Source organism: Adiantum capillus-veneris, chromosome 22 (genome assembly GCF_014529385.1).
Source record: "Adiantum capillus-veneris isolate H3 chromosome 22, ASM1452938v2, whole genome shotgun sequence".
NCBI lineage: Eukaryota > Viridiplantae > Streptophyta > Polypodiopsida > Polypodiales > Pteridaceae > Adiantum > Adiantum capillus-veneris.
In genome coordinates, this window is record NC_140952.1 from 69,398,438 (window position 1) to 69,421,181 (window position 22,744).

The 22,744-nt window shown below is 44.0% G+C and overlaps 1 pseudogene; it reads right to left on the minus strand.

The window, feature by feature from the left end:
• Positions 1 to 784: 784 nt before the first annotated feature.
• On the minus strand, positions 785 to 5,200 carry LOC147429544 (uncharacterized; annotated as a pseudogene).
• Positions 5,201 to 22,744: the final 17,544 nt, after the last annotated feature.

Below are 22,744 nucleotides of genomic sequence, written 5' to 3' on the forward strand. Positions count from 1 at the left end.
ACGTCGCTATAACCGTCTCTATGACCGTCGCTATGAGCGTCGTTATATAGCGACGCTTATAGCGACGCATATAGCGACGCTCGTAGTGACGATTTTAGCGACGCCGGGGGTTATAAAACCCCAGTGTATTTCCGTCGCTAACAACGTCACAAGAGCACACAACCTCTTGTAGTGCAAGTTACCACCACGCAAACTCACCCTTAACCGGGGCACCGACGGTGCTCCCACGCTCCTACTCAAAAGATGTTGGCCCTCATGGACGCATGATCAAACCCCTTGGAAATGCCACATCAGCACTACGGTGCCACTATCGATGCACCACCAGACGCCATGACGCCGCCAAAAAACCACCGAGGTGCACCTCCATCAACGTTGGAAAGGGGGAAATGGAAAAACACCCGGCACACTGAATGCTTGCCTCTCTATAACCCAGTGATTTCATTGCACCCCTATCCCCTAGTAAACACACACCTAGACTCCCGATCTGCAAAAATCTATTGTCCAGGCCCGGTCCCGACCAACCCTGACTACACACACTTAATCACAAAGCACATTGTGATGGCTATTGCTTCTAACCCCTCAAAGCACTGTATAATTGCAGATAGGTAATAGAAAATAGTCTAATACGTGCAGATACTACTATGAACTCTCGTACACGTTCACACTACCTTGATCTTCTCAATTTCATGACGTACGCAAACACTCCAAGATTATTGGTATACACCACATTCATTTAGAGAGTACCCACACACAAGAGCCACTCCGATGTATGACAGCCACATAATCATGTGCGTGAAAGAGAAAAACTGATAAATGTCCACAAACAACAAGCATATGGAGACTAGAGCTAATTCGATTGGCTTAGGTCAGAACAAGCAGTACACTGATGGGTTTCAAAAAAACAACCCAAGATCCTTTTCCCTGCATAGAGCACCTTGTTTTCCTTGCCTTGAGCTCCCCTTTGATATCAATTCCTCTTTTATCTCATGCCAACACAGCAGGCTGTGGGCTCTCTTGTCAATTCTGCCCCCACTCGGCCTCCTTGGCAACGCTGGCTTCCCTAGCCATACTTCCGCTCAGGGTATCTCCAGCCCCTTCTCACTACCCTCGGGCTCATAGCCAAGCTCAACTGCTCCATAGACTCACCAAGCCTGGCTTTGAGTCAAACCTCGAGCATCCCATTCCCCGTTTTTAATAGCCTGGAAGCTTCACATCTGCCTGGAGGCATCACTCGCATGCAAAAAACGGCCCTCATCACCTTGTGTAGATGGCCGCTTCCCCCGACTTGCAGCTCAGCTTATCCAATCTCTTGCCAGAGCCGCCCTTCCAATTGGCTCGCCCCCCTAGCAGCCCATTGGCCGCCCTCGGCCCGTCTCTCCATGCAATTGGTGCCCTTATGTGCTTCGAGACACCCTCGGCCTACTGAGCTTTTTTGTGCCCTTTGCTGGTCGCTACTCCTTCCCCTACAGTTGGCGTCCCTTTCCTTCATGGAATACGTCGACTCTGCTGTCCACGCCACCTTTCCATGCAACATCTTTATTTTTTTTTCTAATTTCTAGTTTTAGCTTCACTTTAAACAAAACCAGCTTGACATGGTTTCCCACGCTCCTGATGGCCTTGATCCTTGAACTTTAGCGATTTGATCCTCGAAGAGGTCACATGGTTGATCTCCCCATTTGCTGCACTGCATGATGCCTCATCTGACACACACACTATAGTGGTGTCATCGACCAATGATATCTCCTCCGCAAAGAGAAAAAAACATGATTGTCATCACGGACGTCTTCCACCTTGAGCTTATATTCGCTTGCTCAGGGATCCTGCTTTCGACTTGGCGGGCTTGAAAAACCAATGCTTGATCTGCATAATTTCAGATATAGCATACATATCATGAGAAAACCAGCTCAAAATTACACTTATCATGTGTCCAAGCACCATGTTATCACTCTGTTTGCTGCCATGCATCTGCTCCTGGCTATTTCATGTGTCGACATGACTTGGGCGCACTATCATTTCCCACCCCCACGTTGAGCATTCATGCTCACCATAGCATTATTTAGGTAAAATAGTACTTCAAGAGAGAATGATATAAAATAGCTACATAGACTGTGCATAAGAAAAATGATAATATAATGGCTATATAGATAGGATAGAGATAGAGAGAAAATCATTTTCTACTGCAATCATCCGCTAGGATGAAATGAAAAGCCTTGACTGTGGCCATTCACTTGTAATGCATGTATATCCAAGCCGTCCTTTGCACTTGTAGGCCAGTAGACAGGCCACCCTAACAGCTCTTCACAGCACGGAGCTTTGTCACCCTGCATACATAAACCTTCCTGCCAACCATAATTAAGTATACTTTCAAACACTTGAAGCACCGATACCACAAGTCGCTATCATGTCATCTGCTACAGAACCGTCCATAGTAGAGTCCACCTCAAAAAAACCTCGCAATAGATACAAAGATACCTGTAAAGCAACCTCCAATAACACATGTATCCATAGCACCACATAAAGTAGCAAAACCCTACAATTTGCCTTCACCTGTTGCATAGCCAAGCAAACCTGACCCCTTTGCAAACTTGTATCCAAACCTTCTGTAAATGGCTCCAAGGCCACCTTTTCATACTCAAGAGTATGACCTGCTCTAGCTTCAACCTATTCTTCAAACACCTCATCACCTGCAAGGTTGGTGGTACCTTCCTCATTGCATGAAGCATCACTCTCATAGGCTGCACCTATATCAGTTTCCATAGAGTCATCTGCCAGAGCTAGCTCTCCACGGCCACAAACCAACTCCAAAAAATCAAAGTGAACCTTGACATGTCCACCAAGGCAAAGTTGCCCCACCCCCTACATAGACAAATCAAATTGACCTACTGCTGCTTCTGTTCCTAGCTCCTGCAAGTCATCCTCAAAAACCTGCTCTTCAATTAAGTCGGATGCACAATCAAACCATACCTCTTCCTCCAATAGGGACTCACCATCACAAGACACAAGATAGTGCTGCTCGACTGGCCTGTTCACACAAGGCATCTCATCTCAACACTTGCACTATGCTTCTCTTCGATCTTCAGCTCGCTGGTAGGCAACTCGTATACATATTTCTCAACTTCATCTACATCTTAACTTTCATACCTAGAAGAGATGGATTCTGTCTCCCACATGCTATCTGTGTCCAAACTGCTGCTGGAGCTATGAGAACTCTCAGACTTCTCTTCTGATCTTGCCGGTTCTTGCACCTTTGCTATCAGCCTCGTTGTTGGCTCTAGAACTGACACCTCTTCTTTAAGATCTTCTATCACCTTGTCCTCTTGAGAAATCAAACTAGGTGGCACTCTAAATATGCCCTCTGTATCTTTTGAGACCTGATTGGCACTTCTTCTACCTTTCTAGCCTGGCATCAGCTTCCTTTGCTTTGATCAAATGCATATCAATAAAATGATCCTTTACCTTTTGATGCTCCTCAATCTGTTTGGGCCTAGGTCCACTGGCTACTACAAGTATAGACTGCAACAATCCTGCCTCCATCTTCTTCTTCATATTTCAACTCTTTGCTCTGACAACTCTAATAGCTTCATCAAAGGTCCTTGGATCTTCATAGTCCACCCTCTCACAAACATAGGGATGCAAGCAAGATAGAAACCTTTCCAGCTTAAAGTATCCCACATGGGTTTCTTGGGTAGCAGTCGCAAAATCTCCGCTATAAGCTTCAAATTTATCAACAAACGAATCAAAATTTGCACTTACGTCCTGCTGCAAGCTTTTGATCTTTGCATCTGCTTCCGAAGCCGACACCACCTTTTAATACCTTTGTAGAAAGTGCTCTTGAAATCCGATCCAATTCTGCTTGTGTACATCTTTTAAGCCATCGAACCAAACTTTTCCTTTACCTCGCAACACCAATGGTAGAGTCTGGAGCTTTGCTTCCACCTGGCATCCGCAATACCGTCAACATAAATAGCTCAAAATCGGCAATCCAATCGTCAGCATCTTAATCTCCTTTGAACACTGGACCAAATTCTTGCTTCATCTTGACTCACCAACACCTTGTTAAGAAGAAACCAATGGATCCTCAATGGAGCCACCACAAGATGGAAAGGGGAAAATGGGAAAACACCCGCCACATTCAATGCTTGCCTCTCTATAGCCCAGTGATTTCATAGCACCCCTATCCCCTAGTAAACACACACCTAGACTCCCGATCTGCAAAAGACTATTGTCCAAGCCCGTCCCGACCAATCCCGACTACACACACTTGATCACAAAGCACATCGTGATGGCTACTGCTTCTAACCCCTCAAAGCACTGTAGAATTGCAGATAGGTAATAGAAAATAGGCTAATACGTGCAGATACTACTATGAGCTCTCGTACACGTTCACACTACCTTGATCTTCTCAATTTCATGACGTACGCAAACACTCCAAGATTATTGGTATACACCACATTCATTTAGAGAGTACCCACACACAAGAGCCACTCCGATGTATGACAGCCACATAATCATGTGCATGAGTGCATGAGGGAGAAAAAATGATAAATGTCCACAAACAAAAAGCATATGGAGACCAGAGCTAATTTGATTGGCTTAGATTAGAACAAGCAGTACACTGATGGGTTTCAAAAAGAACAACCCAAGATCCTTTTCCCTGCATAGAGCGCCTTGTTTTCCTTGCCTTGAGCTCCCCTTTGATAGAAATTCCTCTCCTATCTCATGCCAACACAGCAGCCTGCGGGCTCTCTTGTCAATTCCGCCTCCTTTTTTAACCTGCTCTACTCGACCTCCTTGGCAACGCTGGCTTCCCTTGGCCATACTTCCCCGCCCCCTGTTGGCGAGCCTCACCCTGCTCAGGGTATCTCCAGCCCCTTTTGACTACCCACGGCTCATTGCGGAGTTCAACTCCTCCATAAACTCACCAAGCCTGGCTCTGAGTTGCAACCGAACCTCGAGCATCCCATCCCCCGTTTTTAATGGCCTGAAAGCTTCACATCCGCCTGGCGGCATCACCCGCATGCACAAAACGGCCCTCATCGCCCTGTGTAGATGGCAGCTTCCCCCGACTTGCAGCTCAGCTTATCCAAGCTCTTGCCAGAGCCGCCCTTCCAATTGGCTCGCCCCCCTGTTGGCCCCTCATGCTTGGAGATGCCCTCGGCCTGCTAAGCTTTTTTGTGGCCTTTGCCGGTCGCTACTCCTTCCCCTACAGCTGGCGGCCCTTTCCTTCATGGAACACGCCGACTCTGCAGTCCACGCCACCTTTTCATGCAACAGCTTTAATTTCTTTTTCTAATTTCTAGTTTCAGCTTCACTTTAAACAAAACCAGCTTGACATGGTTCCCCACGCTCCTCATGGTCTTGATCCTTGAACTTTAGCGATTTGATCCTCGAAGAATTCACATGGTCGATCTCCCCATTTGCTGCACTGCATGATGCCTCATCTGACACACACACTATAGTGGTGTCATCGACCAATGATATCTCCGACGCAAAAAAAAAAAACATGATGGTCGTCACACGGACGTCTTCCATATTGAGCTTATATTCGCTTGCTAAGGGATCTTGCTTCCGACTTTTCGGGCTTGAAAAACCAATGCTTGAACTGCATAATGTCACATATAGCTTACATATCATGAGGACACTAGCTGAAAATTACACCTATCATGTGTCCAAGCACCCTGTTATCAGTCTGTCTGCTACCATGCATCTGCTCCTGGCTATTTCCGGTGTCGACATGACTTGGGCGCACCAACTGCAAGCAGAGCTCAAAGGCTGACCGTCATCAGCCACGTTCATAAGAGCTCCACATTCCCTTTGGTGCACGTAAAAGGGGTGCCCATGTAGTGTATATTACTATATACCTTACATCTGGGACTATTTTTCATGCATGTGGGTTTATGTAGTGGTGCCACATGGCGGAGCCCATCGCCTTGCCTCCCAAGGCCTTCAAAGCACCAAAAAACTCTCAATTTACTCCAAAAAATCCCATTTTTTACACTCATTCCAATGCATGCCATTTCCGGCCCAAAGACTTGCTCATTGGGCTGACAAAATCACTTGTAAGCACTATCCCCAGCTTTAGACCCTTCTATTTCCATGCTACTTTGATTTTGCCAAGACACTCAATTGATCTGATAGAAACTGGCAAAAAATTCTTCGGTACTGTCGGACACGCGACCGTCACCAACTTCATCTTGCAATAGCTTGTCGATCTGCACTCCGTTTGACATTTTGTCACTTTCTATGACCATTACTTGCCGCATACAACACATAAAAACTTTGGTAAAGCTCCATAAACATCAGATGGCACACCAACCAAGGCGACCAACCCAACACAATCTTGGCCCCCAAAAAAATTTGACCGGTTGTATCTTGGCATCCAACACTCCAAATGATCGAAAAAGACCAACATGCTCCATAATTCAGGCTCTACACATCCATACATTGAAACTAGCTCTTTCAACTTGGAGCCACCTACCTTGTCTATCTCAAATATGTAACCACCTAACTTAAAAGCGTCATATCTTATACACAGTGGCCCTGTTTGATGATCCGTCTAGACCTTCTACTTTAGCACTTTGGGCTCTACATCCCCAAGCCAAAACCCATCATCAGGAACCTCCTTCACTTACCACACTATCTGTACTAATTTGGTCTAAAAAATCACATTACGCATACATCTCCTTTGCCACGTGTCTACCCAGGCTCTTCCCATATGCTCTAGCCCTCTGCCATTCATCTATAGGCATACACATCATTGCTTGTGCCCTCTGCTAGGGTTGACACACTTTGGCTGCACCATTATTACCACCTTAAATTCAAGTAATGGCAGAAGCAGTCGGCTTGATGTAAACAATAGCATCTATCCAGATGAGATGCCGTGCCCAGCATACTACAGATTGGTATACATGAATCTTGGTGTGCTATTCCAATGAACCAACTCCCACAAGTCCATTAAAGCCCACTTCTCACACAATCTTCACCATCTGGACCTCTCTAAACCCATAAGCATGATAGAGGAGCCTATTTTATCCTTTCTCTTCCCCCCCATATTGAAGTCTCCCATCATAATCCATTCCCCTTCCACGTGAGATTCATTCAAGTTATCCCAGAGCCTTGATATTTCCTTCGCTATGCACAGACCATAGATGTTGACAATGGTGAGATGTTTGTCCCCCCACTTGATCTTACCTACCAAAGCTCTCCCAGATGCATGATTTAGCACCACCTTAGGTTCTATGTCCCTGTCCACAACCGTCATTCCACCACTATACCCATCCCCACCCTCTCCATAAAAAATAAGCTTCTTACCTAGTGCTTTTTTTTTTTTACTTGAAGCATCGGGGCGATGTTCTTGGATAGCCCAAAATTTAACTTCCTTTACTTTTCCTTCTGAAGAGAGAGCTCTTCTTCTTGGTCTTGATCCCCTTAACATTCCATGTCTCGATAATCAGCTCCTCCATTACTAAGAGAGGGGAAGGAACTCCTCCACATCCTGAGACTCTCCTATGGAACTCTCTTCCCTGGTGTCCTCCTCCATTGGTCCTTTTCCATTTCCATGGGTAAACATGAATTTTCATCAGGGATCCAAATTAGGGCATCTCTTCTCTTGCAATACTACAAAGGGATTGTGAAGAGGGATAATAGCTATCATCCCTTTTGGCTAGGCGGGAGGTGGATAGAGCTTCTCTCTTTCCAAGTATTTGTATTCTTAAGTGACGTGGAATCCCTTGCCACTTCCTTCACCCTTTTGGACCTGTGTAGGCATGGCATTTTCACCACTTTTATAGTTGTCATTGTCGTAATCTTAGGTGGAAAACTAGTCTCATTGCTTTGTCTAATAGGGATGTGTAACATTTAATGGCCTAAAATCTTATGTGTAGCGGAAATTAGCATGAACATAGTGAGCATTTCATTAGAGTTGATTCCTAATGAGAATTACAAGAGTGCTTGGGTGGAGAGAGCAACAAAAAGCATAACACCTAGTTAGATAGCATCGACAATACTTTCAAAAGAGAGAGCAATTAAGCTATTGACAACAGTTGAGGACCGGATTTGCATGGAGCCGGTCCCCCCTCCAAAAGGCTTTGTATTATGGTTTCTCCCATCAAGAGAGACATTGTACAATACAATTCTTTGTGTTCCTTCAATACTAGCTAGTGCAATGAAGATGGAAGCTTCATACACCAAGCAAAACACTTAATCAAACACAACTTGAATTATCCCCGTTCTCAGACCCAAGACCTCACACACCTTCGAAGATGGTGAGAGCTAGCAGGGTATGAGAGTAGATTGAGAGGAAAAAGAAGTAACTTACGAGAAAGAAGTACATCTCCTCACATAATCACTCATATTAGCATAGCTTAGCTTAGTAATTAGCTTGGTAGAGAAGATGAGCATGCATTGGAGCTTGGCTCTTGGTTGGATTTGCATCCACATGCCAAGAGAGTGTTGATGTAGGCTTCTATCTCACAAGCTTGGAGTAGGTGATGAGCTCTCCATTAAAGCTTGGGAGGAGATAGAGTATTTTCCCTTCACACATGGTCAAGTGTGAGAGTGTGTGTGTCAATGCCCAGCAAAAATCAGCCCCCCCCTCTCTCTTGGGCGAGCCCTAGCTGCTAAATAAGTCTGGCCTTTGCTTCATTGGACCTCCCCAGGTCAAGCCAATAGGAATTAAGCAGCATAAGTGATAGCCTTTAGACATGTGTCCCCCTTTCCCCTTTTGTGAGAGCTTTAGGTAATTAAATAATTAAACTAAACTCTCATTGGACCCCTTTGCCTCCTGGCCAATAGGAATCAGGCAAGCCATGGGGCTCCTGAATGCTCATTGGACCCCTTGGGAGACTGCCCAATAGTCTTCTAGGAGACTTAATTCTCATTGGTTTCTTTTATTAAATGTTTTTAAGTTAATTAAACTAGATTTACTCTAGCTTAATTCTCATTGGTCCACTTCAAGGGTCTTCCAATAGGAATTGGGCACACCTTGTGGGCATCTGGCCTAGGGAGCTGACATGTGTCCCTCATTCCCTTTGTGTAAAGGGAGCCTGTGTGTGTGTGTGTGGCTTTCTCTCTCATCCCCTAGCTTTGGGGCTCGCCCCCTCCCATGTAGGGATGTAGAAAGACTTTTAGGGCACACACAAAGCATCCAATTTTCCCTAGGGTTGACCTTTGGACACAACCTTTGAATTTTGGAACCTTAGCATTTTGGAAGTCTTAATGGGCTGAACCTTAGGGTCTTTTTGGCCCATTGTTTCACATGGCTCTTTTGCAGATGGCCCCCCCTTTGGATCCCTATTTTCCCTCCTTTGGATCCCTACTGTGGCCGGCCTGCTAACTTAACCAATATTCTAGCTTTTTCTCCCTTGGCACTTCCCCACATTAAATGATCAGTTTAATATGAGAAAATCATTTAGGAGAATTAGATATTGATTATTATGACATTACCTCTCTCTTGAAATCATAGTCGTCCTCGACTATGGTGTAGAGAAGATAAAGCATATGCATGAGTCCTTTTCTTAGCGGGTAGAGGATCCCTATGTTACCCTACGACATCATTCCATAATGGATGACTAGTCCATTTGGCGCTTGAGAGCCTGAGGCTGCCGCAAGCATGTCTGCACATTAGTCCTATCAGTCTTCCATAGTAGAGTGACAAGTTCTACTTTGGTGTTTGGGAGACGTCGTCCCCACAAACTTGATCTAAGCATGCATACTACTTCATTTTTGTGCACAAATAAAGAAAAAGAGAGTCTTATAAGACAAAAATTTTTGTTCATTTTTATCATTTTGTACATTTGCTTACTCTTGGGAAACATTGTAAGCATTGACAAGGTTTAGGTTATCCTTTAATTGTATGCCTTGCATCCATCTAGCATCTTCAAAAGGATAATTCTTAAACTTAATAAGATATCGTCTGATAGTCTTACCGCCTCTTAATACCTTGTCTTCATGTCGGAGAATGGACTCGGGCTGCAGCACCTCCTCGTGGTCCTCGATCTCCGGTGGGTCTTCAATAGTTGGTTCTTGAGGTGGCTCTCCTTTATAAGGCTTTAAGAGGCTCACGTGAAAAGCATTGTGTATGAGCCAATGATTGGGCAACTTAAGTTGATAGGCCATCTCATTGATTGGCCTAAGAATCTGGAAGGGACCATAGTACCTTTTTGCTAGTTTAGCATAGTATTTTTGGTGGCCCGTAGGATTCTTGCCCGTCGTGTGCCTTAATCGAGCCTTGGGAAACTTTAACAAGACCCAATCGTTTTCTTTAAAGGTTTGGGCTCTTCTGTGCTTGTCAGCAGCAGCCTTTTGCCTTTGCTGTGAGATAGAGATAGCATCCTTAATCTTTTGGAAAGATTCTTGTAGGTCTCGGCTATACTCATCTGCAGCGAAGATCTTCCCATGTACCTTAAGTAGCAAGGGACTTTTTGATCTTCCCTCAATTACCTCGAAAGGTGCTTTTCCTGTAGAAGTATGTACAGTGTTATTGTAAGCATACTCTACTAAGGGTAAGTACTTCTCCCATTGGGATCTTTGATCTACTTCCGTTACATAGGCTTTTAGTAGATCGAGAATAGTTAGGTTAGCTATTTCACTTTGGCCATCAGTTTGCAGATGATAGGCCGAAGAGAAGTTTAGCCTTGTTCCTAAATTCTCAAAGAGACCCTTCCAGAAATTACTGGTCATTCTAGGATCTCTATCCGACACTATGGACATTGGCAAGCCATGGTACTTGAAAATTTGTGAAATGAAGAGGGTTGCCATTTGATGGGCTTTGATAGTCTTTTTGACAGGTATAAAATGAGCTTGTTTACTGAACCTGTCTACTATCGTCCATATTCCCGTATTCCCATGGATAGACTTAGGCAATCCAAAGATAAAATCCATGGATATGCTCTCCCACGGTGAATTAGGGATTGGCAAGGGTTGAAGCAATCCAACTTGCTTCCCTCTATCAAATTTTGTCTTTTGACATACCACACATTTGGAAACATACTCATGTATGTTCACTTTCATGGTAGGCCAATAAAAATATGTTTCAATTCCCTTTAGGGTAGACTGAATCCCTCTATGCCCCGCATATGGGGGAGCATGAGATTCATACATTACTTTCTCACGTAGTGAGTTAGTAACGCATAGTCTATTGCCATAGAGAAGATAACCATCTTGTAAAGTAAATGGTTCTTCTTTCTTCCCTAATGCAAGGGCTGAAATCACATCTCTAAAATCGGGATCAATAGCATACTCATCTATCATTAAAGATAGATCATTGTGAGTTGCTATGGAAACCGCATTCACTCTCGGTCGTCTTGAGAGTGCATCGGCTACTTGATTATGCTTGCCAGCAATGTGAGCAATATGAAAATGAAATTGCGAAAGGAAATTTGCCCACCTCATTTGTTTGTCGGAGAGCTTGGTCTGCGTCATGAAGTACTTAAGACTTTGGTGATCCATTCGCAGAATGAAAGGAGTCCCCAATAAATAGTGCTTCCATGAGTCTAAGGCATGTAGAACTGCAAGGAGTTCTTTTTCGTATATGCCTAGAGCTTGCTCAACAGGGTCGAGCCTTCGACTCTCATAGCCTATGGCGTGCCCTTCTTGGAGCAGAACAGCCCCAAGGCAATCACCACAAGCATCACATTGGACCTCAAATGGTTTTGAGAGATCCGGTAGTGTAAGCACAGGTTGAGAGATAAGCTTTTCTTTAAGCTTTTCGAAAGCATTGTTCTCCTTAGCAGACCACGTATACCTAACATTTTTCTTTGTTAGGTCATGTATTGGTCCCGCAATTTGTGAGAACTTTTCTATGAAGCGTCTATAGTATGCACACATACCTATAAAGCTTCTTAGTTCATGAAGATTCCTTGGTTTATGCCATCCTTTTATTACCTCTAACTTGGATGGATCCATTTGGATTCCATCTCGAGAGATAATGTGACCTAAATATTGAATCTCTTGCAAGAAAAATTCACTTTTCTTTCGATTAACATAAAGTTTATTCTCTCTTAAAACTTGAAATATTACCTGGAGGTGTTGCTTCTGTTCCTCCAATGAATTAGAGTAGATGATAATATCATCAAAGAACACTCCAGTGAAGGTTCGATGAGGCCTGAACAACTTCTCCATCAAGCGGTTGAATGTGGCTGGTGCATTAGTCAAGCCAAAAGGCATGACAATGTATTCGTAAAGACCAAATGTAGTACGAAATGCGGTCTTTACAATGTCTTGATCAACTATCCTTATTTGATGGTAGCCACTTTTTAGGTCAATCCTACTGAAGTAGGTCGATCCTTGTAGCTTATCAAATAGGTCTTCTACCCGTGGAACGGGAAACCTATTCTTGATAGTGATCCTATTTAGTGCTCTATAGTCGACACACATACGATATGTGCCGTCTTTCTTTTGCACTAATAGCACAGGTGAGCAAAATGGAGATGAGCTAGGCCTAACCATGCCCTTCTCAACTAAGTCATGCACTTGCCGCATAATCTCCTCTTGTTGAGCTTGAGAAACTCTATAAGGAGGTTTGTTAGGCGGTGAACTTCCTGGAAGAAGTTCAATTGCATGGTCGTCATTACCTCGTTTAGGAGGTAGCTCACAAGGGATGTCGTCAATAAAAACATCTTGAAACCCCTTGAGAAAATTGGATAACTCTAATTCCTTTTGGTTGCTTTTATTTTCTTTTGTTAAAGCATTAGGTTCATTTTGAGAATCTTTAACAAAAATCATGTACACGGAAATAGAGCTCTTTATTGACTTGTTGAAAGCTGGTGTATGTACAATGGGGATGGTGTTACCCATCTCCCTAGCATCTATATACATGTCCTTTTCCGTGAACTTAAAGGAGATTCTCCTTTCAGGAAATTTAACATGGGCAGCCAGGCGGTCAAACCATGGTGCCCCTAGGATTACATCCTCATGCTTGAGAGGAGAGATAAAGAAGTCCTCTTTGTCCACATAGCCTTGGACATGAAGCCTCAATTTCCCGATTAAGGGAGTGACTGAAGCTTCTTGCCCCTTGAAGGCACTGTCTGCGGGTAGGATATCTCCCATCTCGTAGGATTGTATGCCTAGCTTGGTGGCTAACTCCATAGATATAAAATTGTGAGTAGAACCAGGGTCAAAGAGAATAAAAGCATCATGTTCTCTTACCTTTCCCCAAGCATGGCATAGAGGAGATCCTTTGTGGTGAGTTTGGTGAATCTCCTCCTCTTGGATTTCAACCAAAGAAGCTCTAGGAGGATCTTGGCGGTTGTTCTTTTGGGGACAAGCGCGGTACGCATGCCCTTGTTCGCCGCACTTGAAACACCGGTTATTTACGATAACGCTCAAGCTCTTCAGGAGAGAGTTTATTCTTTCCTTTGTAAACTCCCTTCTCTTTAGCTTTGTTGGAATTGCCCTTAGGAGACTTTTGGACATTGTCCTTCCCCTTAGGCTCATTGGAACCCTTGTTTTCCGGGGGCTTATTATTTCTTTTACCCCCCGTTTGGAAATTGATTCGCGAGGCCACCATAGTATGGTGTATTACCGCCGATATGGTACGTGGCCTTTGGGAGTTGACATACTCCGCCATTTCTTCGGTTAAGCCCGCACAAAATTGTTGCTTTTGCTCTCCAAAATCCAACTTTTTGAAGACAGTGGCTTTGAGTTGTAGGTCCCAAAACTTGTCTACATATTTGTGGATGGATTCATTGGGAGAGAGCTTTAAGCTTCGCCATTCGGTGAGTACTTTGCCTGTGGCATCGGTGGCCAAAAACTGCTTCATAATGGAAGCTCTTAAAGCCTTCCATGTTCGTGGAGCTTCACCGTTAGCTCGTAGGCTAGACCACCATTGTCTGGCGGACTTTTGAAAGTGCATAGCTACATGGCGTAGCTTAGAGGACTCCGTGAAGCCCTCATCTCCAAACGCCGCATCGAATTGCTGGATAAAGGCCAAAACTTTGTCTGTAGCACCGAAGGTGCCATCATAGGTAAGGAAAGAGATGCTCTTCCCTCCCTCTTTGAATTTCTTCAGCTTGGACGACCTCTTCCATGCGGCATAGGATTTCCTATGGCCTCTTCTTTTTGATGGTTCAAAAGTTGCACCATCACTTTCTTCAGAAGATGAAGAATTTGAAGAAGGTGGAGAAGAGGGTGACCTCTTTCTCGCCTTTTTCTTGTCTTGATCTTTGTTGTCTTCACCATAGCTTTCATAAGAGGAAGAGGATGAAGAAGATGGAGAAGAGGGTGTCCTCTTTCTCGCCTTTTTCTTCTCTTGCTTTTTATCATCCCTCTTTGAATTATGGCGTGGAGAAGAGTGTGATGGTCTTCTCCGCTTTGGTGGTGATGGAGAGCGTTTAGCCCGCCATCTTCGTGGAGCCATCTCCGCCGAGGTGGCGGGAGACTCGCTTCTTTCTCGTTCCTTCGGTGGAGGCTCTTGAGTTCTCCTTTGGGAAGGAGATGCATCATCAAGAAGTAAGTTCTTGAGCCCTTCATATGGATTCTCTTCTTCTTCCCGAATCGGAGAGAGACCTCTTTTGGTAGTCTCACAAGGAGGCTTCCTAGGTGTTCTCTCGTCATGGTGATGAGCTTGGAGAATCCCGTGAGCACGGAGCTGCCGTTGCACTTCACTATGGAGAGATGGATTGCCCATGGCTTGTTGAAGCCTAGAAACAAGATAATTAACAAGCATTGAAGCATCATTAGTAGCTTGCTCATGAGCAAAATCAAAGTTATCAACATTAATTTCACTCTCTTTAATATTGTCAGCCATTCTAACAACTTTTAGGTGTAAACTTTTTAGGTGTACTTTGGCACTTCAAGCCCTAGTTGCTACTCCTCTTTACCCCTTTAGAAAAAGCACTCAAGCTACTGTACCCGCGGCTCGAATACCATTAATTGCAAGGAATAGAAGAGAGGGTCTTTCGACACCAAAACAGCACCGGCTCCTGTCAAGCTTCTAATAGCTCAATAGTGGTTAAGCTGTAGGCAAGCCCCGTAGGACTCCACTATTAAGACCATAGCTCTCGACGGTGATGCCCCGTTAACTGCACAAAGGCAGGCGCACTGCAAGGCTGAAAAATCCCTATTCTACTTATTCACAGGCAATTAATAATACCAACCATTTGTAGCTAGCTTGAGGACCTCCCTTCTTGAGCAAGAAAAGAGAAACCTTGAGCTCTGATACCAATGTAACATTTAATGGCCTAAAATCTTATGTGTAGCGGAAATTAGCATGAACATAGTGAGCATTTCATTAGAGTTGATTCCTAATGAGAATTACAAGAGTGCTTGGGTGGAGAGAGCAACAAAAAGCATAACACCTAGTTAGATAGCATCGACAATACTTTCAAAAGAGAGAGCAATTAAGCTATTGACAACAGTTGAGGACCGGATTTGCATGGAGCCGGTCCCCCCTCCAAAAGGCTTTGTATTATGGTTTCTCCCATCAAGAGAGACATTGTACAATACAATTCTTTGTGTTCCTTCAATACTAGCTAGTGCAATGAAGATGGAAGCTTCATACACCAAGCAAAACACTTAATCAAACACAACTTGAATTATCCCCGTTCTCAGACCCAAGACCTCACACACCTTCGAAGATGGTGAGAGCTAGCAGGGTATGAGAGTAGATTGAGAGGAAAAAGAAGTAACTTACGAGAAAGAAGTACATCTCCTCACATAATCACTCATATTAGCATAGCTTAGCTTAGTAATTAGCTTGGTAGAGAAGATGAGCATGCATTGGAGCTTGGCTCTTGGTTGGATTTGCATCCACATGCCAAGAGAGTGTTGATGTAGGCTTCTATCTCACAAGCTTGGAGTAGGTGATGAGCTCTCCATTAAAGCTTGGGAGGAGATAGAGTATTCTCCCTTCACACATGGTCAAGTGTGAGAGTGTGTGTGTCAATGCCCAGCAAAAATCAGCCCCCCCCCTCTCTCTTGGGCGAGCCCTAACTGCTAAATAAGTATGGCCTTTGCTTCATTGGACCTCCCCAGGTCAAGCCAATAGGAATTAAGCAGCATAAGTGATAGCCTTTAGACATGTGTCCCCCTTTCCCCTTTTGTGAGAGCTTTAGGTAATTAAATAATTAAACTAAACTCTCATTGGAGCCCTTTGCCTCCTGGCCAATAGGAATCAGGCAAGCCATGGGGCTCCTGAATGCTCATTGGACCCCTTGGGAGACTGCCCAATAGTCTTCTAGGAGACTTAATTCTCATTGGTTTCTTTTATTAAATGTTTTTAAGTTAATTAAACTAGATTTACTCTAGCTTAATTCTCATTGGTCCACTTCAAGGGTCTTCCAATAGGAATTGGGCACACCTTGTGGGCATCTGGCCTAGGGAGCTGACATGTGTCCCTCATTCCCTTTGTGTAAAGGGAGCCTGTGTGTGTGTGTGTGTGGCTTTCTCTCTCATCCCCTAGCTTTGGGGCTCGCCCCCTCCCATGTAGGGATGTAGAAAGACTTTTAGGGCACACACAAAGCATCCAATTTTCCCTAGGGTTGACCTTTGGACACAACCTTTGAATTTTGGAACCTTAGCATTTTGGAAGTCTTAATGGGCTGAACCTTAGGGTCTTTTTGGCCCATTGTTTCACATGGCTCTTTTGCAGATGGCCCCCCCTTTGGATCCCTATTTTCCCTCCTTTGGATCCCTACTGTGGCCGGCCTGCTAACTTAACCAATATTCTAGCTTTTTCTCCCTTGGCACTTCCCCACATTAAATGATCAGTTTAATATGAGAAAATCATTTAGGAGAATTAGATATTGATTATTATGACAGGATGTGCATATTAGTGAACTGCTTCTCCACCGCCCTCTCCTACTGCTTGGTTACTTCTTTGTCACAGATCATAGCCTCTTTTTCTTCAACTTGTCCCAACTCTTTGCTATCCTTTACATGTTTCTCACACACTTCTATAGATGCTTCCATAGTGGAGTCTTGCATAGCTGGGTCGGTACTCCCTTTAACTTTCATGGGGAAGTCCATGGCATAGTAACCAGGTTTGTTGCACTCAAAGCATGCCCCAAGTATGTCCTGAAGTTGAGTGGGATCAGGACAAGCCCTGATCATACATTGACGACATGCTCTTAGGTGGTGTCCTAGAAATGTTGCAGCCTATGCACACCCGATTGGAGGCCCTACCAAGTCCTCTTTTGTTAGGAACAAACAATGGGGTGCCTTGTTGACTTGCCAGCATTCTATTACTATTCCACAACAAACTCCGCGAACTCGAGCCAAACTGGATGTAACCCTTGAAGGTATTTTGCCAAATCGAAGACGAGCTCCCATGATACTACACAAAATGTTGTCTTGCTAAAATGGATGGGGTCCTTATCAAAGATCTTCACAATGTCTGAGTCATCCTTGAGTCTAGCTGAGCAAAATCCCTTAGCGAGGTACATTGTACTTTCAACAGCTCCTCCATGCCCCATGATTTGACGTCCCTAAATCCATTGAACCAGCTTGAATTTGTTTGGGACTCTCCCAATGAATCCAAACACCAGTGTATGCTTAGTTTTCATGGCAAGCTACTTTCTAATAAGCGATGGTCGGATCACCACTGTAATGGCCGCTACCATCTCCACCTGTTATGAAGAAGACTTCTTCAAAGCACTATAAGCTTGATTTGCCAGCCCATCTTCGAGGAGCCCCCCACTTTTTGTCTCTAAGAAAGGTCTCTTGTTACTAGTAGAGCCAGTCTCCATCTGTCTGTTGACTTCTTTAAGTTCTTCTTTGAGCCAGGCCTTGTCCTTCTTTGATTTCTCCTTGCCTTCATCTCCAGATCTCTCAATCAAAGCAACCTTGCAGACCAATGGGAAAGGAACCTTCAATATACTTTCAAAACAGATGTCTTGTTTGAGAGAACCAAATCCAAAAGCCAGCTTCGTAGAGTTTGTACCTATGGTTCCTTGGGGCTCCCGAGTCTTGAGCATCTTGACCTCAAAATTGCCCCTTTTAGTGTTACGATCGATTGCATCATCATTTTTCGAGAGAGTCAACTCACTCGAGCACTCTTCAACACTCTCGAGGGACGGACCTTTCATCAATGTTCCCTCCCTCATACCATGAGTATTTGCTGCACACGGTGTAGGCCCGCCCCCTTCATCCATCGGCACTATGTCATCTTGCATTGGTATTTTTTTTGTCACAAGCAACTTTGAGAACTTCCATGTGTCCTCTTCCATCGGCAACATCATGACATCAAAGCTAGAATCCACCATGTGGCCAACAATGGTGGGGGGGGGGGATGCCAGACCAAGACACACCCACGTGGGAACTACCCCTAAGAAAGGCACTAAAATATTAACGCCATGTGGCCAACAATGGCAGAACAGGGGGGATGCAAGACTAAGCAACATCCGGGCGGAAACAACCCCTAAGAAAGTCACTAAAATCTTAACGCCTAAAATAAACTAATGTCGAAGATAAATACTAAATAAGTTGTTGAGTATAAAAAATAGAGGCAACCCTGAAGATGAGAGGAAAAGAGACATCGAAGATATCATGCAAAACCTGGGGGCATCGAAGATAGGCAAAAGCGAGCTGTTGGACGGATACGCCGCGACGGACGTCAGCATAGCAAGAACTCACCTAACATATAATGTCAATTGAGGACGGAGCTCGACCCGCAGGCGCATGGAAGCAAGCATAGGGTGTCAATCTACACTCGACCGACTCCTGACTAATTCCTAGAGAGGTCTCTACCCAATGTCTAAGCTACAGCCTTCAAGAGTGCTTAAGAAGAGATTTCCTACAACGCTTACAAGAGCCAAACACCCATCAAACAGTCTCGAAACGCCATAGAACTTGAAGGAGACCCTACTAACACCAATAGGTCGCTCTCCCTAAGGTCCATGAACCAAAATCTCAACCCAAAACACCCGGTGCAAAATCACGTAGGATGTCTGGCCGAAATTTGCAGGTCGTCGTTTCCGAAAACTAAAGTGCCTACTCAATGCAAACGCGTGGATATGCTGAAATGCAGAAACTGACAACGTATGCTCACCGAATCACCAGATGAAGCTCGTAGATGGAGCTCGCAAAACCGGACCGTACGCGCGCAATGTAAGTATTGACACGTAGCTCTCGTCGAGGGCAGCACGCTACACTTCTCCGCACTCGATTCCGACCACTGGTACGCGTGTAGCGTCAAGAAGAAGCTCTCACTCTCTCTCGCACACAGTACGCTCACTCACAGACAGTAGATCAGATTATTAGAAGTCCCCTTACAAAGCTTTAGGTTTTGGCTTATATACTAAGCCTTAGAAAACTTAATGTCCGACCAAAATGACCTTATTTGTCCCTAGGCTTCTATAGAGCTTAATTACAACACCGTGAGCTAGCTTTGCTCATCCAACAAGCATCTGTGGCCAAAATGCAATTGCCGACTTAAAATATGAAGTTCCCGTAAACATTACAAAAGTGGACATAATGGCTCAAAATGATAGTAACGGGATATTCGATGATGTCCATGAGCTTGTATCTTCACATTACAGCATCCATCTTCATCTTCATCACTTCATCAACATCTTCATATGGAATTTTTAGAGAATCTTTGAGGAATCTTCATGAAATCTTTGTGGAAGCGTTGTTGAAAGGTTGACCTGTCAACACTCTCCCCCTCCGAAGTCTTGCGTCCTCGACAAGACCCTATGTCTACAGTGGCCTTAACGAGTTCTTCATGTTGTGGTGTTGGTTGAAGCTTTTGTTGTTGCAGTTGCTTCTATTAGATGCTTTGTATGTTGTAGAGTTACCTTTCTCTTGTACATGTAGTGTAGTTGAAGCCATAGCTCTCCCCCTCCGATTGGTTGTTGTAGCGTGAATAGGTTGAGTGAGGTTTGTTGTTGCAGCAAGTCATTATCTTGGCAGCTCTGTATTGTTTGTTCTTTGGGTGTCATCCTGCATGTGTACCTGTAATCTTGAAGCCTTTTTGAATTTTTTCTGGGCCGTTCCCCTTTGATCTTCTAGTTGATGAGCATGTAGTTGTTTGGGGATGTCGTTGGTCTTCTTTTCTGTGTTTTTATAAGAAAAATAAAATAGTAAAAATAAAATGTGGCGTATATTACAAAATCAAGGTCTTGGCTACCTGGATAGGACTAAAGGGAAAAACCCAGTGGGAAAAAAATGCCTCTAGTCACAATTAAATGTCAGGCTATATGTACTTATGTTCTGATGTAACCGAGTTTTGTTGAGTTAAAGTACTTATGGCCATATGGCTACTATTATTGACTCGATATACATTGGATAAGTGTTAGTAGCTTGAAGTCAGAGTCATTGTTGTTGAGCAAATGCTCATGAAACATGTTACCGCTTCGTCATCGTCATTTTGTTGTGTAAGTGCATTGGTGGAACACAAATCGTGTCAAATGAAAATGTCCAATGATGGGACATTGTATATGCTTGCACAGATAGATGCATGGGAAACAATATGTTGTGTGAGAAGAGTTTGAATGGGTGCTTGCAGGAGTGAACGTAGCTAGAGAAGCAAAAATATAACACCATTTTAGATGAAATGGGAAAATCCCACAACTTTGGGACTAATTTCAACTCCTATGGATTCCTATTTCCCATTAAATTTGGAAAATTTTCATTTAATTTGGGAATGTGACAAAGAGATAGATTCTCAAGAAAATGGTGGTGTTGAGAAACACCTTTTAAAATTTTTATTTTTATGTGGGTGTTTCAAAGCACTTCATAAAAGAGATAGATTCTCAAGAAAATGGTGGTGTTGAGAAACACCTTTTAAAATTTTTATTTTTATGTGGGTGTTTCAAAACACTTCATAAAAAAAATAGATTCGCAAGAAAATGGTGGTGTTGAGAAACACCTTTTAGAATTTTTATTTTTATGTGGGTGTTTAAAAATACTTCATAAAATCATACATAAGCTGGGGAAATAAAACAATGAGCAAGATATGAAATGCTATTCAATTTCTCCTATTAAGCTAGCCTGTGCCTTCTCCATGACATTTGATGGGATCTTGATTGTTTCCGCAATTCGTCCACCCCTTGGAGTCCATGACCATACAATTGTATCAACACACTCCCAGCGCTTTGGGTTAGCAAGATTGCCACACCAACTCTTTTTCCAACAATCCTCATACTGTTCTTGGATTGTGGGATTTCGTTTTTGATGTTTTGGTGCCCAATACTGAATCAAAACTTTCTTGTAGTTAGGAGATGATTTGTCTACATCAACGTTTGACTCTGCCACTCCTAGCCATATCGGATATTCAGGATCTGCGGGTCTCACAAGAACAAGATCCCCTTTTCTTACATCAATTTGAGGCCTAAAGGCCTCTTGTGGCCTTGCACTTTGAGGACCAACATAGTGATCATTCAATTCTTCATATCCTTGAAACTCATCTCTGTCTTCCTCTATCTCTTGCATTCTATGACTCGTCCATATCTTCTGGTTTTATCCCCTTGAGCTTTATAGGTTTTCTTTGCTTCTTTTGTACCAACACGTGCCAAATCTGTTTCTTCCACAATGGGAAATTGGTTCCATCCAGCTTCTTGATATTGTAAAGAGCAGTGTCATGTGATCCAGCCATAGCTACGCTTCACAGTGGTTTACTTTCCTGGGAAAAATTCGGTAGAGTTTCCCCTGTAAACTGACCTCTGAACCAATATCAACCTGTCAAATGAACCAAGAAAGCTTCAGATTCTGCATAAATTTTGGCAGAGTCTCCTTTGTAAAATGGCTCTGGTGTACTAAAAACAGACCAAAAAAAAACTCAAAAAACACTGTCTCTCTGACACTGTAAGCTGCGGGTAAACCTGTCCTGCACCTGTACTGTCTCTTACTGTCCTGTCATTGTCCTATAAGCATAGACTGTGACAATGCCTCAACGGCAATAAAGCAAAGATGCAATCCCAACTGTTTAACTCATAGTCAATACATCCTAGCTGCCTATCTAAGGGTGCTCGAGGGATCGCTCCAAGACCTGTATCACCAAAAGGATCTCAACATTCGAGAATCCCCCAGCTCAATAAAACCTTACTCAACCCTCAACAAAGGCTGCAGTAAATCTGACAGTACATAGACTTCCCACAAAGTCATACATCCACAAATTTTCCACTGTATGATGTAACCGCTGCGGCGGTTGTTTGCTGCGTGACTCACAGCCAGCAAACCCTCAACAGACATACATCATCTCTGACAATACATCCCATGTGGAAGTACCTGCAATGTCAGGATGAAATCTGGAATATCAAGCAGCAAACACAAGCTACCTGATGAACTAGTGGATGTCGCCTACAGTCTGTGTGTAGATGCGTAGTGTCGTATGTGACACGCCTCCAAGAACTATGAGCCGTCCTTCGATGTGTAGACAACCACAAATCAACACTCTGGGAGTGTCGATATCCTCAGCACCTGCAGTTGTAGGCCGAAAACCCCAAATTTGCAGAGTCGGATCTGCACCCGCTGAGACCACGTAGTCGAAAATGGCCTGCGCAGACCTTTGTCGAAGCCGAACGGTGGCCGAGATGACCTCAGAATGAAATTATGACAACACCGACCCCTTTGGGCTCACCCATGAGATTTGGGGCCGTGTCTTCGCCTGTCGAATTTCACTCCAATCTGAGCTGGTGACTCTAGCCTCCTACAGTGCTTCCCCGAGCCTCGATCTGAGCTCTGATACCAGTTGAAGGAGTAAGAGCGGAAGTGCGACGCGAGAGAGAGTGCGAGAAGAAGAGCACGACGATATGGTGAACTCGCTCTACTGTAATTTGTAGAGCATAGTGAGGTCTTATTAGGTTTT